This window comes from Stigmatopora argus, chromosome 2 (assembly GCF_051989625.1).
Source record: "Stigmatopora argus isolate UIUO_Sarg chromosome 2, RoL_Sarg_1.0, whole genome shotgun sequence".
In the NCBI taxonomy this organism is placed as follows: Eukaryota; Metazoa; Chordata; class Actinopteri; order Syngnathiformes; family Syngnathidae; genus Stigmatopora; species Stigmatopora argus.
The window spans coordinates 22,221,203-22,234,331 of NC_135388.1; the positions used below are offsets into that span (position 1 = coordinate 22,221,203).

The following is a 13,129-nucleotide window of genomic DNA, read 5'->3' on the forward strand; positions in this document are numbered from 1 at the left end:
GACATTAACAGCCCTCGCTACCTTGCTCTCTAACATTGTTAGGGACCCATACCACCCTGGTCACAACCTGTTCCAGCTGCTGCCCTCTGGCAGACGATACAGGTCTCACAAAGCACGGACAAATAGACTTAGGGACAGTTTTTTTCCCCCACAGCCATCAGAACCTGCGTTAGCACGACACACAATCCCTTCTGTGCAAATAACTTCGTAATGTGCAATATCTTAGATTGTGCAATATTTTACAATTTACCTTGACAGGATGTGACTTTTTATATTTTTATATTGCTTATTTATGTTTTTTTTACTGGAAAAACGCACTTTGTTGTACGCAGCTGTGTATGACGACAATAAAGGCTTTTGATTTGATTGATTTGAGCTGTGCAGATACTGCACGCAAATCACCTGCACAGAAGTGTTAATTTGTTACTTAGGGCCAGTACAGTAATCCCTCGAATACCGCGGATAATTTAGCCCGGACAAGGCCGCAATAATCGAAAAAACGCGAAGTAGGATCACCCCTATTATTACTACATACCATACTACATGTTTTCATGCCTATACAAAAATACAGGTACACAAGAACAATTATCAAGAAGTGTATTTATTAAATACTACAGTGATAGACTGTAATGTATTAACATCTAAATATAATATATAATTAAAAATAGTAAATACTTTAAGTACTGTACTCACAGTGAAAATAGTTCCTCTCCGCTTGATTTAAAAAATAAAATTCAATTGCTCCAACCATGTTGTCATCAATCTCCTAGAGCCGTTGTTTTAAACTGCGTGCCATATTGAAGATTTCTTGTAGCCGTCTTCCGAATGTTCGGTTCTTCTTTCTTGGTAAAAACGCACGGTAGATTCATTTATGCTGCAATGGCGTCCTACGCATTTAGTATAGTAAAATCACTATTTTGGTCACTATGATCATGCCTCGCTCTTTCTTAGGCTCATTGGCGCATAGGAGGCCTTTTCAAGGACGATTCGAAATCCAAACAAAGCTGGAATAGGCTCGGCGCAGTGTTTCTCCACAGGCAATGTGCGCAATTTGAAATGTAATCCTACTCTTAACAAACATTAGGCTCTCATCAGGATCTTAGGTGTCATGCAGCCTCACTTAACCTAAATGATCTGTCATGGATGCTTGTTAAGTCAATCCTTTGATGCAAAAATTAAGAGTGCAGGACCCTCTTATTTTGATGAGAGACAGGCCATTTTATCTCCCATTCACACTCAATCAATGCTTTTTATTTGTTTTCTGCAACCGCAGTTACATAGAATCCAAAGTCTAAAAGAAACATTAAAATAAAAGCCAAAACTATTTTAAAAAAATCACCTCCCATGGTTAAATGAAGTCTACAGACAATGAAAAAACGAGACCATGCTCTTAAAATATCACTTAAAACAAAAAGGGTTAATAATGGACACACATTTACTTCTCTAAGAAATAAAGTAATAAAAGAAATTTGATCTGCAAAATCACTTAATATTTTTTTTATTAACAGAATTAGTACTGCGAAAGGGAACACTTAAGTAATGTGTTAAAAAAAAATTATACACAGTATTTAGCAGTGGCGGTCGGTGCATTTTCTCGTAGCACCTTCAACGTATCAATCCAACCCTCAAAAACTATTTTATGGCTATAAAACCTCTACTGCAGCTAGAGCTGCGACACATAAAAAATAATCAATAAATCAATGCACAAAAATGGGGTAAAATCCACTTCCTAGCAGCAGTTCATGATTAAATACAAATACTGGAGCTTTTCAGACATTAAAACCAGGACAGGGGGGCGATTTTCCCGGGAAAAGACAGCGATGAACGTCAATGGCGTACGGGCAAACATTGCCCGAAAATGGGGTAAATTCCAGCCAAAAACAGCATTTATTGATTAAATACAAATACTGGAGCTTTTTAAACATCAGAACCGGGCCCGGAGTATCATTTCCCCGGTAAAAAGACAGCGATGAATGTCGATACATCCATACGTGAAATGACAAAAAATGCACTAAAATTAGGTAAAATCCACTTCCTAGCAGCATTTATTGACTGAATACAAATACTGGAGCTTTTGAGACGTTACAACCAGGCCAGGGGGGTGATTTCCTCTGGAAAAGACAGCGATGGACGTCAATGGCGAAACGGCAAAAATTAAACTGGGGTAAAATCCACATCCTAGCAGCATTTAGTGATTAAATACAAACACTGGAGCTTAAATACAAACAGTGGAGCTTTTCAGATATCAGAACCGGGCCCACAATTGAAATATTATTTAGGAATATAGCCATATTATACTCACCAAAAATTTTTTTGAACTGTACACGATATCCATCTTCCTTTCTTTATTCCTTCTTTTCTATCGCTATCGTAGCTAATGATGAAAGTCGAGCCTGTTCTGTCATATTTCCGGCATTGTGGGTGGAGTTTGCGATCTCTGGCTGATCTCACGATGGCTTTGGCCCGCCTACTAGCCAATCATAGTTGGTGAAAACAATGACGTATCCCAGCCAGCAAAATGCTAACGCCTATGAAAAATCATTGTGGGGTTGCCAACTCGAAATCTGATTGGTTAAAACCAACAGTCTTGTTTAATGCAGCAGACCCTGCAGAACTGATTGTGAAGGCTTTGAGGCAGATCTGATCTGGCAACAAATAATGGCTGAAATGTGATTGGTTAAATGCTTCAATATGAAAACACACATCTGGAAGCAGTGCAATCTGGGGAGAAAGCAATGAAAGGAAGCTAACAGACCATTTGGAATAATAAGTATTGATGGACAAAATATAATATGATTCAGATATTTCTTAGGCCAGCAGAGAAGGCCTTGAAGGCCCTGACGGCCCGCCACTGGTATATACACATACAGTTACAACCACCAGCCTCCAACCACCCTGAATCGGTGGCCAGCGGATTGCAGGGCACAAGGAGACAGACAACCATGCACACTCACACCCATACCTAGGGACAATTTAGAATGTCCAATCAGCCTACCATACATGTTTTTGGGAATGTGGGAGGAAACTGGAGTCCCCGGAGGAAACCCACGGGCCCAGGGAGAACATGCAAACTCCACACAGGTGGACATGACCTGGATTTGAACCCAGGACCACAGAGCTGTGAAGCCGATGCGCTAACCACTCGCGTCACCGGGCCGCAAGTTTTATCATCGAATAGAAAATCGAAAGTGGTAAAAGAAGTCCCAAAAACATCAGATTGTAGTGTGAAAGTTCAAACTGGAGGCTGAAGAACCATAACACAGCCCCTGTGACTCAGAAAAGTAGAGCATGTATCTTGGGCTCCATTCACATAAGATCAACTGAATGGCAAATATTTTACATTTACGATTTAACAAGCAAACCTGGCGATTAAAAATCTAATAGTTTATCATCTGAAATTTAAACCATGATTTCTTTGAAGGTTGCAATAAATCATACATCGGAGAAACAGGAAGAAGTTTCATCACAAGGAAAATAGAACACAAGGATTGTGAGAAAGAGACAGGAACAAGACGAATAACAGCAATAAAACAACAAGCACAACAGGAAAACCATAAGTCAGCCATCACCGACCACTGCAAAAGGGAAAACCATATCATGGACTGGGAGAAGGCCAGAGTCATCTGTACCGAAGAAAACAAACATCACCGCGAGATCAGGCAGGCCATTGAGATCCGCAAGCAAGGCTCAAAGGCCATGAACAGGGCTTTCATGCTCTATGCCACCCATGGGCAAACTACGGCCCGCGGGCCATATACGGCCCGTTAGGCTTTTTAATCCGGCCCGCCGACGTTGTCCAAATTATAGTAAAAATCAATGACCTCATTCATTTCCCTTTCCCCTGCAATACCCTCGTTTCCCCGATAGATGGCACACTAACCAGATTTTGATGCACTGGCAAAAAAGGGAGAACAACAACACAGTTCCCATTGAAATGTGAGTTTCTCTATTGTGTTAAAAATAGCAACTTGCACATGTACGCACAGCAGCAGTACAGTAGCTTAATTAACATGCCGCTCATCACTCTCAATTTAAAGACTGCTTTCTTTCGTTGAATAATAATATGTTCTTAATGTTGAAAGTAAATTTGAAAATAAATTTTCACCTTCAATTGTGTCTTTTTTCTTATATTTCAATCCCCAGGTTTGATAAATTACATTGCGTGTCCAAATGCTACTGGCCCGGCCCCTCTGTCAAATTTTAGTATCCATTCTGGCCTGCAAGTCAAAAAGTTTGCCCACCCCTGCTCTACGCCACCTGGAGCAGCATCCTGGAGAGTAAATGGACAGCGGGGGGCGTGACTTTCCTGTCAATCCTGGCAGGTAAGTCATGCCCTGATGGAACATCAGCTGACTAAGTCGCGCCTAAATTACACCAGTTATACTCTGATGAAGGCGGAAGTAACACACTGAAACATGTCAGGTAACAAAACAACGTAAAAAAAACATTATCCAATATAAATGAACTTGTCAAAACATAGATAACCACCAGAAGAGAAAATGAACTTAATACAACTGGGTGTCTATTGTATTTCTATTTTATTGGGAACATCCCCCCAGTACTTGATTCTAACAAATTTAGTGCTAGGTTTTTCGAAGTGCTGAGCATATGAGCAAACTGATTTTGGATGTTGTTCCTGATAGTAAAACAAGGAAAATAGAACACTTCAGGGCTGGTCCAGGCTCAGGGTCCTGTTGTGGAGGATAGGGAATCCAAACCTTGGGCGAAGGACCTTGCCTCTGCTATCCCTGATGCCGTCTCATTTTCTAACTGAGAAAGAAGTAAGGGGTCTGAAAGTGTCCTCAGAACCCTGTTGGAGGATACTTCAGGAGTGAGGTTGTGCGTCGCGGATATCTCTGGGGATCCTGAGTGATCAGGTTTCCACTCTACCTTACACTCATAGGACTGTGAGAGTCGACCAGCAGTTCTGGGTGTTTGGCTGTCTAGGGCCTGGTAAGGCAGTGGCCCTGTAAGTGGGAAGTCATCTGAGGTGTAAAGGGACTGACTGTGAATAATAATAGGGACTGGGGAAAGAAGAGAGACTTCGTCATCAACAGCAGGGCGTAGATAATTAATGTATTTGGAGGGGGACGGGTGACAGGGTGGAAAGGCAAACAGTTTTCGACCGCATACGTTACTGACCTCATTTGCTCACGTAGTTTGGTTTAGTTTATTCTTCGAACAATATTTGAAAGTCAACCGGATTGTTTAATAAATACCTTTGGATTTCAATTTGGACAACGCTTTGTGCGTGCTTTTGCGTAAATGCACGTCGAAAGCTCCACCATCTGCCTTGTGTGGCTACAGGCTATATGAACATTAATCTTGAAATTGCCACAACACACAACTTTAATGTGTAATGTTTGTTGTTGGTTTCTGATGAATTAAAAATACTGCACCTCAAAAAATGCAATTCATTTTCCCTTTCATTGTACATTCCTTCCATTCCCTTAGTGTCCCTGTTTGAAGAACATTCTGGGCAGTGTACAGTGTATTGAACAACAGCCATGGAAGATCTAAATGAAACTTCCACTTGCTCATGTTAGTAACCATATAGTCATACAACATTTTACTGTCATTCCATTTAAACTTTTATAAAATGATGTGTTAAAATACTAACAAAAATAATGGTAACTTGTTTGACATCTTACGTTCTTCAACATGGTATAAGATATGGCAGTGAGAAGCCTTTCTCCCTCGAGGATGTAGAGATCCCATCAGCGAAGGTTCAAAGTAAATGGTGTCTGCAAAAATCACATCATCATGATGGTTATTGAATTTGAAGCTTCTCCTTCTGGCCATGTTTAGGTGATTTTTTTCAGTTTTGTCCAGACTCTAGAGCAGGGGTGGCCAACTCTGGTCCTCGAGAGCCCCTATCCAGTCTGTTTTCCATATATCCCTCCTCTATGACACCTGAATCAAATGATCAACTCATCAGCAAGCTGTCCAGAAGCTTGATACCGATCCAGATTATTTGATTCAGGTGTGTTGGTGGAGGTATATATGGAAAACAGACTGGATAGGGGCTCTCGAGGACCGGAGTTGGCCACCCCTGCTCTAGAGCCTCGCAGACTCAATCAAAGCAGAGAGACAACTCAGTCAGAAACACAAGTGCCAAAGTGTTTCGATGGTGTCAAAGCTTCACCACAGGATTGTAGATGAGCTGAATTGATTTGAGCTAGCAGAACAGTTCATATTGCTCCTGATGCAATAAGCCAGAGAAAAATTACTATTGTTTTCAACATCATTTGCAGAAGCTCTGACTGTGGATTCATTCATTCATTCTCAGTTCCACTTGTCCTTACAAGGTTTGCGGGGGTGCTGGAGTCTCTCCTAGCCAACTCTGGACTTTAGGAAAGGAAGATCCATTAGTAGAGCACAATGAGACAAACAAATGAAAAGGTTAAACTTTTAATGCAAAGCACTACCGTATTTAATCGCATATAAGACGCACCCTTAAAATTGCCTTAATATTCATGGCTCTAATAGGGAGTACAAAATGTGTTACCTAGAAGGGAAAATCTTAAGAAAATCATCGCACATGGTATTTCTTGGATACTGTATGAATCAAAAGCACATTATTCGGGTCAATATAATAAGGAAGTGAATATGCCTGTCTTTCTAAATGCAAAATATCAAATTATTCAATTTGAAGAAAAAAAAACAAGTCTATCTTGATGAGAAACCTAGTGCTTTTTAAGGACAAAAAAAACTTACCAGATCTTTAAGATGTTGTCAGCCAAATTGCTACTATAGTCGAAATATCTCGATTTTTTTCAATGGTTCATATGACTGCAAAACTTGTGACTTTCAAACAAGAAACAAAAAAAAGAAAAAAAATCTATGCAGAATTTTTTTTTATTTCATAATTACAAATGTACAATAATTTCCTTTCAAAAAAGAAGTGACGTAACCACAACCAGGAACTGTGTCCGTAGCGGTATAGTGATCTCTGGGTGCAATAATAGCATCGGGATACACATTACGCAGGTATCAAGACTGATATTTTAACGATCGACCCCAAGATCAGCGTGAACAACTATTGGGATGTGCTGACATGGTAAAAGCTACGACACATCAAGGCTACTCGTGTCTGGCCAGTCAGAGCACATTTAACTAGATAAGATAGCGGCGCCCTTGGTAAGATGACGGCACTCTGAGCAAGCAGCGACAGGCACAAGTGAGTGTTTTCACGTTTTATGCAAGGTAGTTTTTTTTCTCTTGAATTTCCTTCATAGATGTCAAAATAAATATTATTTTGCATTTTATCTGTTTATCTTTTCTCTATTTTGAAATAAATGACCCTTATCGGCCGCATTATCTCGCGTTATGGCGTCATGGTGTTATGGCATTTCGTCTTTGTCACCTTTCAGTTCTGTGCATGTCGTCTTTTTATGCGCATATAAGCTGTACCCTCGATTCAGTCACCTTTTTTTGTCTAACAAATGCGGCTTACATGCGAGTAAATATGGTATGTCGTTTCTGCTCTTGTTCTGAATCAAAACTATCTTAGTTATGTAAGCTTGAACATAAATAATAATAATAAGAGTCATTTCCCAAACTTGTAATCACAATATTCATTTATTCATTCATTTGGCATACTGCTTATCCTCACAAGGGTCGGACAGGGTGGACGGGGTGGAGGCTATCATTGTAAGCATACAATAAAACACCTGAACCAAACCAGTTGGGACGTGCCTTTTTCCCAGATGACGCCACTGCCGCTGCCACAATCAAAATCCTCTTTCAGAAGAAAATTGTCTTTTCTGGTGTGGAGAGGCGTGCGAGTGGGCTGCAATTTTTTTCACTTCATCAGCAGATCTCGTGTGTAAAAAAAATCAGCTCAACTCAGTGAGACTGGACTGCAACATGCTTTAAATGGAAGCTTGGGGAAATTCCCACTTCTCTGGGCCTTCTGAGTTGCGTGGACGCGCTCGACTTCTCTGACAATTAACCAAATTCTTGATCTGTTGACCATGCATGTTAGGCATGGCTCTTGAATCAAAAAAGGTTGAAAACCCATTCACACTGTTCGCCCCAGTTTACGTACAAACATTACACTAAAGACACCGTATTATGGCTCCACAAATCACATGCACGCAACAATAAAACGGTTATTTGTAATGCCGTGTCCAGAGTTACATACAGCGAGAAATTCTAATAATCACCTGAAAAAAAAAAAAAAAAAAAAAGTGGCAGCCGGTGGGGGTAGCTCCGTCCACTCTTGCTCGTTTTGTGTTTTTGCTGCTTTTCTGTTTTAATGATTTGATTTGGTGTTTCTTAATGATCCCAATAACCTTGATTTGCTTTGTACTTTGTGCTTTTGCTTTGTTTTCTGTCTAATCACCCTCTTGCTACTGTCACAATGAAATTTCCCGAATATGGGATGAATAAAGTTATCCAATCCAATCCAATCCGATCAATCACTCGAATTCAATCGGTTTTCCAGATGGTGGAGTAGTCATGAGGATGCTTGAACCGCTCCATGCCAGTGACAGTTGTACGAATATCTGCACAACAGCTTCCAAATGACCATTGACTAAGTATGACACAGCCGCCTTTTCTTCACACATTTCGCGTTGTCTTTTTACGATGACTGAGACCCGTCGGGTGTATTAATCGTGGCAGGTGTAGCGACAAAGCCTCTCCACTTCCGAAGCAGTCGCTGCAGCATTTTCTCATGGTGCCTCTACTTATGTCCTCTCTGGGTCTCTATATTGAGGTTGGCCGGGTACAACGCCATGTTTGCACAATCGCCCATGGGCCAATAATGCCTGCCAACATTCCTTATTGGAATTGGAAAAAAAATAATTTGGGGGGAAAAGCAGCAGCCCAAATTCAAAAATAGAGCACGGTAACATCATAGAGCCGTACATTTGCAATCGTTTGTTCAAAACAGCATTCAAATCGGATGTACGGTGTTGTCTCCATTTTGTCCGATGTTAATGAACAAACACACTAATGCACACACACACACATTCTCAGAAATAGTAATATGTATAGATAATGTATTCATTTAAAAATAGGTTGAACATGATTTGCAAATCATATTGTACTTTTTTTTAATATATATATATCAAAATAATCAGAATACTTACTTGATTCCAAAGCGATCCATGAACATGATATGATTGCGAAAGGTCCTGTTGATCAATCTGTTTGATCTCAGATGAGTACAGTTTAGCTTGCTCCTTCATTTTCTGGGTAATAAAGCAGTTAGTATATTATATGAGCCATTTAAATTACTGAAATGTTTCTATAAAATTCATTTGGAAAATAAAAAATCATTATTTAGGGACTACATTTTCTATTTCCTTGGGTTGTTTCTGTGTCATACTAAAATTTGTTTGATGATCTGAAACCAGTGTGTGAGAAATATACAAAAAACAGAAATCAGGAAGGTGACAAATACTTTTTCATGGCAATGTAAATCTGTACCAAGGAAAAGCACTTATTTTGAAACCAAAATAGTGCCTCGTATTGATTCCAGTACGGGAAAAACGGCCGCCCTGATTGGAACCCGAGTGGTGTTCTGTTGTTGGATTTCTGCGCTCGTTATGGATTGACAATAATGAACACCATGTTCAGGCATAAGGCTGTCCATATGTGCACTTGGCACCAGGACACCCTCGGCCGCAGTTCGATGAACGACTTTGGGGTCATGTCATCGGACCAGCGGCCGCATGTGTTGTTAACTGATCACCACCTGGTGGTGAATTGGCTCCGATGGTGGGGGTGGATGCTGGTGCGGCCCGGGAGACCCAAACGTTTCGGGAAGGTCTGTTGGGAACGCCCGGCGGAGTCCCTTGTCAGAAGGAGTTTCAATTCCCACCTCCGACAGAGCTTCTCTCACATCTGGTAAGAGGCGGGCTACATTGAGTCCGAGTGGACCATGTTCCACTCTTCTATTGCTGAGGTAGCAGACCGGGGCTGCGGCCGCAAGGTGGCCGGTGCCTGTTGTGGCGGCAACCCCAGAACCCGCTTGTGGACACCAGCCGTAAGGGATGCTGTCAGGCTGAAAAAGGAGTCCTACCGTGCCCTTTTGGCCCACATATTTGTTTGTTATGTTACAGTGCTTTGATGTGCAAAAAGTCCCCCCCCTCTCTCCCCCCTGCGAAATCCGTATAATTTTAGTACTATTAAACACATTTTAGTAATATTAAACCACTAGTTATTTGTTACTTTGTTAATAGATGGCGAATTAGAACAAATAAAAATGTCTTTCCAATCCAATATCCTGTTTTGGGTGTTTTTTTCAGGTTTGGAACAAATTAATTAGTTTTTAGTTCATTTCTATGGGAAACGTTCGTTTGAGTTACGAGAAAAATCGACATACGAGCTCAGTCTCGGAACGCATTAAGCTCGTATCTCGAGGTACCACTGTATCCACATGTACATATACACACATATACATATATACATATATACACACACACACACATGGGCCGTTACAGAGATGCATTCTCTTGATCTTCCCTGAGCTTCCGGACGCTTGTGAAAAGTGGCTCTCATTACATGTTTTCCCCGACACTAGAACAGCATCTTGCCCTCCTATACTACTTGAAATGAAAAAAAAACTTGTGATAATAATAATTAATAAATGCTATTGTGCTTGGGACTTGTTTCTTTTGCCTTCATTTATGTCTTCAGCCGTCGCCTATGCAGGACTGCCAATATACTCAAATATACTTTATGATTTTGAGAAATCAAAGATGCGAGTAGGGCGGCCCGGCGGATTAGTGGTTAGCACGTTGGCCTCACAGTGGGGGACCTGGGTTCAAATCCAGGTCAGTCCACCTGTGTGGAGTTTGCATGTTCTCCCCGGGCTTGCATGGGGTTACTCCGGGCACTCCGTTTTCCTCCCAAATTCCAAAGACATGCATGGTAGGTTGATTGGACACTAAAAATTGCCCCTAGGTATGAGTGTGAGCGTGAATGGTTGTTTGTCTCCTTGTGCCCTGCGATTGGCTGGCCAGCAATTCAGTGTGTGCCCCACAACTGACCCGTCAGCTGGGATGAGCTCCAGCACCCCCACTCCTCCCCACGACCCTATTAAGGATAAAGCGGTTCAGAAAATGAGATGAGATGAGAATATGTGAGTAATTGAATAAGGTTTGTGCGTGTCTGTCAAGACAGGACCTTGCTACACTGCTGACGACCACAACTTGGATTTTGGCCCATAACTTAGCATCAAAAGGGTTTGAGTAATGACACAAAACATATTTGTGAGAAATCACCACCCAGACAAATGCGATCTCATTATCAACAACATTTTTCCAATATTTTTGGGTGAGCTTTTATAATTATTTATCACCTAATTCTAACTCGGGGTATTTTGATTTTTGGGGGTCACATTTATATAATTGTAAACATGATTAAATTCGTGAATAAACAAACGGGACGTTTTTCTCCAACCGGCTGATAAAATTTAATGTACATAGTTCTTCTGTTGTGACTGTTATTGTTGGGCACATTAACTAATATTGCAATATCAACAGCAGACCGAGCAGGAGCTCCATAGTCTCAAATTAAAATAATACACAATAACCGACTCAGAAATGCACGCTTATTATTGATGATACCTACATTCATTTTTAAATTTATAAAGATTCAATACAATCCAAGCGAACACAAGCTTTCTGATGGTAAACAATCCCACAGCATCCGATGTAAAGCGCAGCAGTGGCAAGGCATAATTTTATCTTATCGGGAGTTATAGGCATACTATTAATAAATAATAACACACAGGAAAGGACAATGAGGAGAGAAGCAGCATTACCTTGTTTGTGTGGAAATGCTGCGCTATCCTTGCGAGTGGCATTTCTCTGCACGTTCATTGGTTCTTAAGAAGCGAGCTCCTCGCACCACTGAGTACTTGGCCGATGAGCTGACAACAATGGCCTCCCGTCATCAAACCATTGATTCCGCACAGGCATACCTCACACAAGGAATACGTCGGAAAGCACGGGCGTGGAAAACAGCGCAGCTACGTGGCTTAAATTAGTAGTGTAGCGGTGCTGGCCCATATGAATGGAAAATATACAAATACACAGCTACCGTACAACAACAAAACTAGTTAGAAAAGGGAGTAATTGTCTCTGTATTTAGTGACATTATATACATGTAAATAGAAAATGAAACAAGCGAAAATGAAACGATTTTTTCCAACTTTAAAGGAAATTCACATTTTTTTAAAGAAATACCAGGAAAAGTTTTTGCATTGGAGTCCAAGTCCAGGTGAGATGATTTTTGATGATCTATACCAGGGGTGGCCAAGTCCGGTCCCCGAGAGCCCCTATCCAGTCTGGCCTTTTTGTGTTTTTCCATTACATTGCCAATGTATATGTGGCGGTGGGCACAGCTCCTTGCATCACACCTGTGTTCCATCTTGTCAGTACAGCATTTAAACCAGTGGTTCTTAACCTAGTTAGAGCTACCTAACCCCTTCAGTTCCATATGCGCATTTTCTGAGCCCTACTTTAGTGTAAATTAAATATGATTTTTTTTTATTCAAGATAAATTCCTCACAGCACTGGTTGGCCAGGCAATGTCACGTGATCATCTGCAGCCAGTGATGGTCAAGCGGGGGATGTTATCGTGTATCTTAGAAGTGCAATCAGTGGATTGCGGTCAGGTGCTTCTTGTTTCAGCAGAAACCTCATTGGTTAAACTGTTTGTGTTGGATCGGTTGGAACAAAAACCTGCACCCAAAGGGGCCCTTGAGGACCGGTTTCCCCACCTCTGCTCTAGATCATTATTGTCAAACAGCTCCACATTAGTTACATCAAACCATGGGACAGAAGTTACTATTGTTGTCTTAATGTCTTTATGGAACCTTTTTTAAGAGTACTCTATGGGCTTTTTTTGAGTGGCCTCAAAGCCCATCGCAGTGCAGGACTCATTTTACTGTGGATAATAACTCTTAATTACTAGCTTCATTAAGAATCTTCACATGGTCTATTGCTTTGGTCTGGTGTTGAATCGCACATTTCAGGCCAAAACACATTATAATTAATCTCTGCAAATCAGCTATTGTTCACCACAGAAATGCACTGCTAAGCCAATAGCAATTATTGCTTTCTTTAAGATGAAGACAAGTGATGGAGGCAGAGGGTGTATATCTGAGCTG

At 41.0% G+C, this 13,129-nt stretch overlaps 1 long non-coding RNA gene across 3 annotated transcripts in view; it reads right to left on the minus strand.

Moving 5' to 3' along the window:
- LOC144065543 (uncharacterized) overlaps window positions 1–12,657 on the minus strand; it is a 36,299-nt gene extending 23,642 nt beyond the window's left edge. Inside the window, exons 1-4 of one of the 3 annotated variants that reach the window (XR_013297195.1) lie at window positions 11,780–12,657; window positions 6,306–9,200; window positions 5,652–5,744; window positions 4,516–5,024 (exon numbers count right to left, since the gene is read on the minus strand). This is a non-coding gene — a long non-coding RNA (uncharacterized LOC144065543). Of the gene's footprint in view, window positions 1–4,515; window positions 5,745–6,305; window positions 9,201–11,779 lie in introns of those variants that run through there. The other 2 variants (XR_013297196.1, XR_013297193.1) reach the window with 2 other exon arrangements.
- Between the last annotated feature and the right edge of the window lie 472 nt (window positions 12,658–13,129).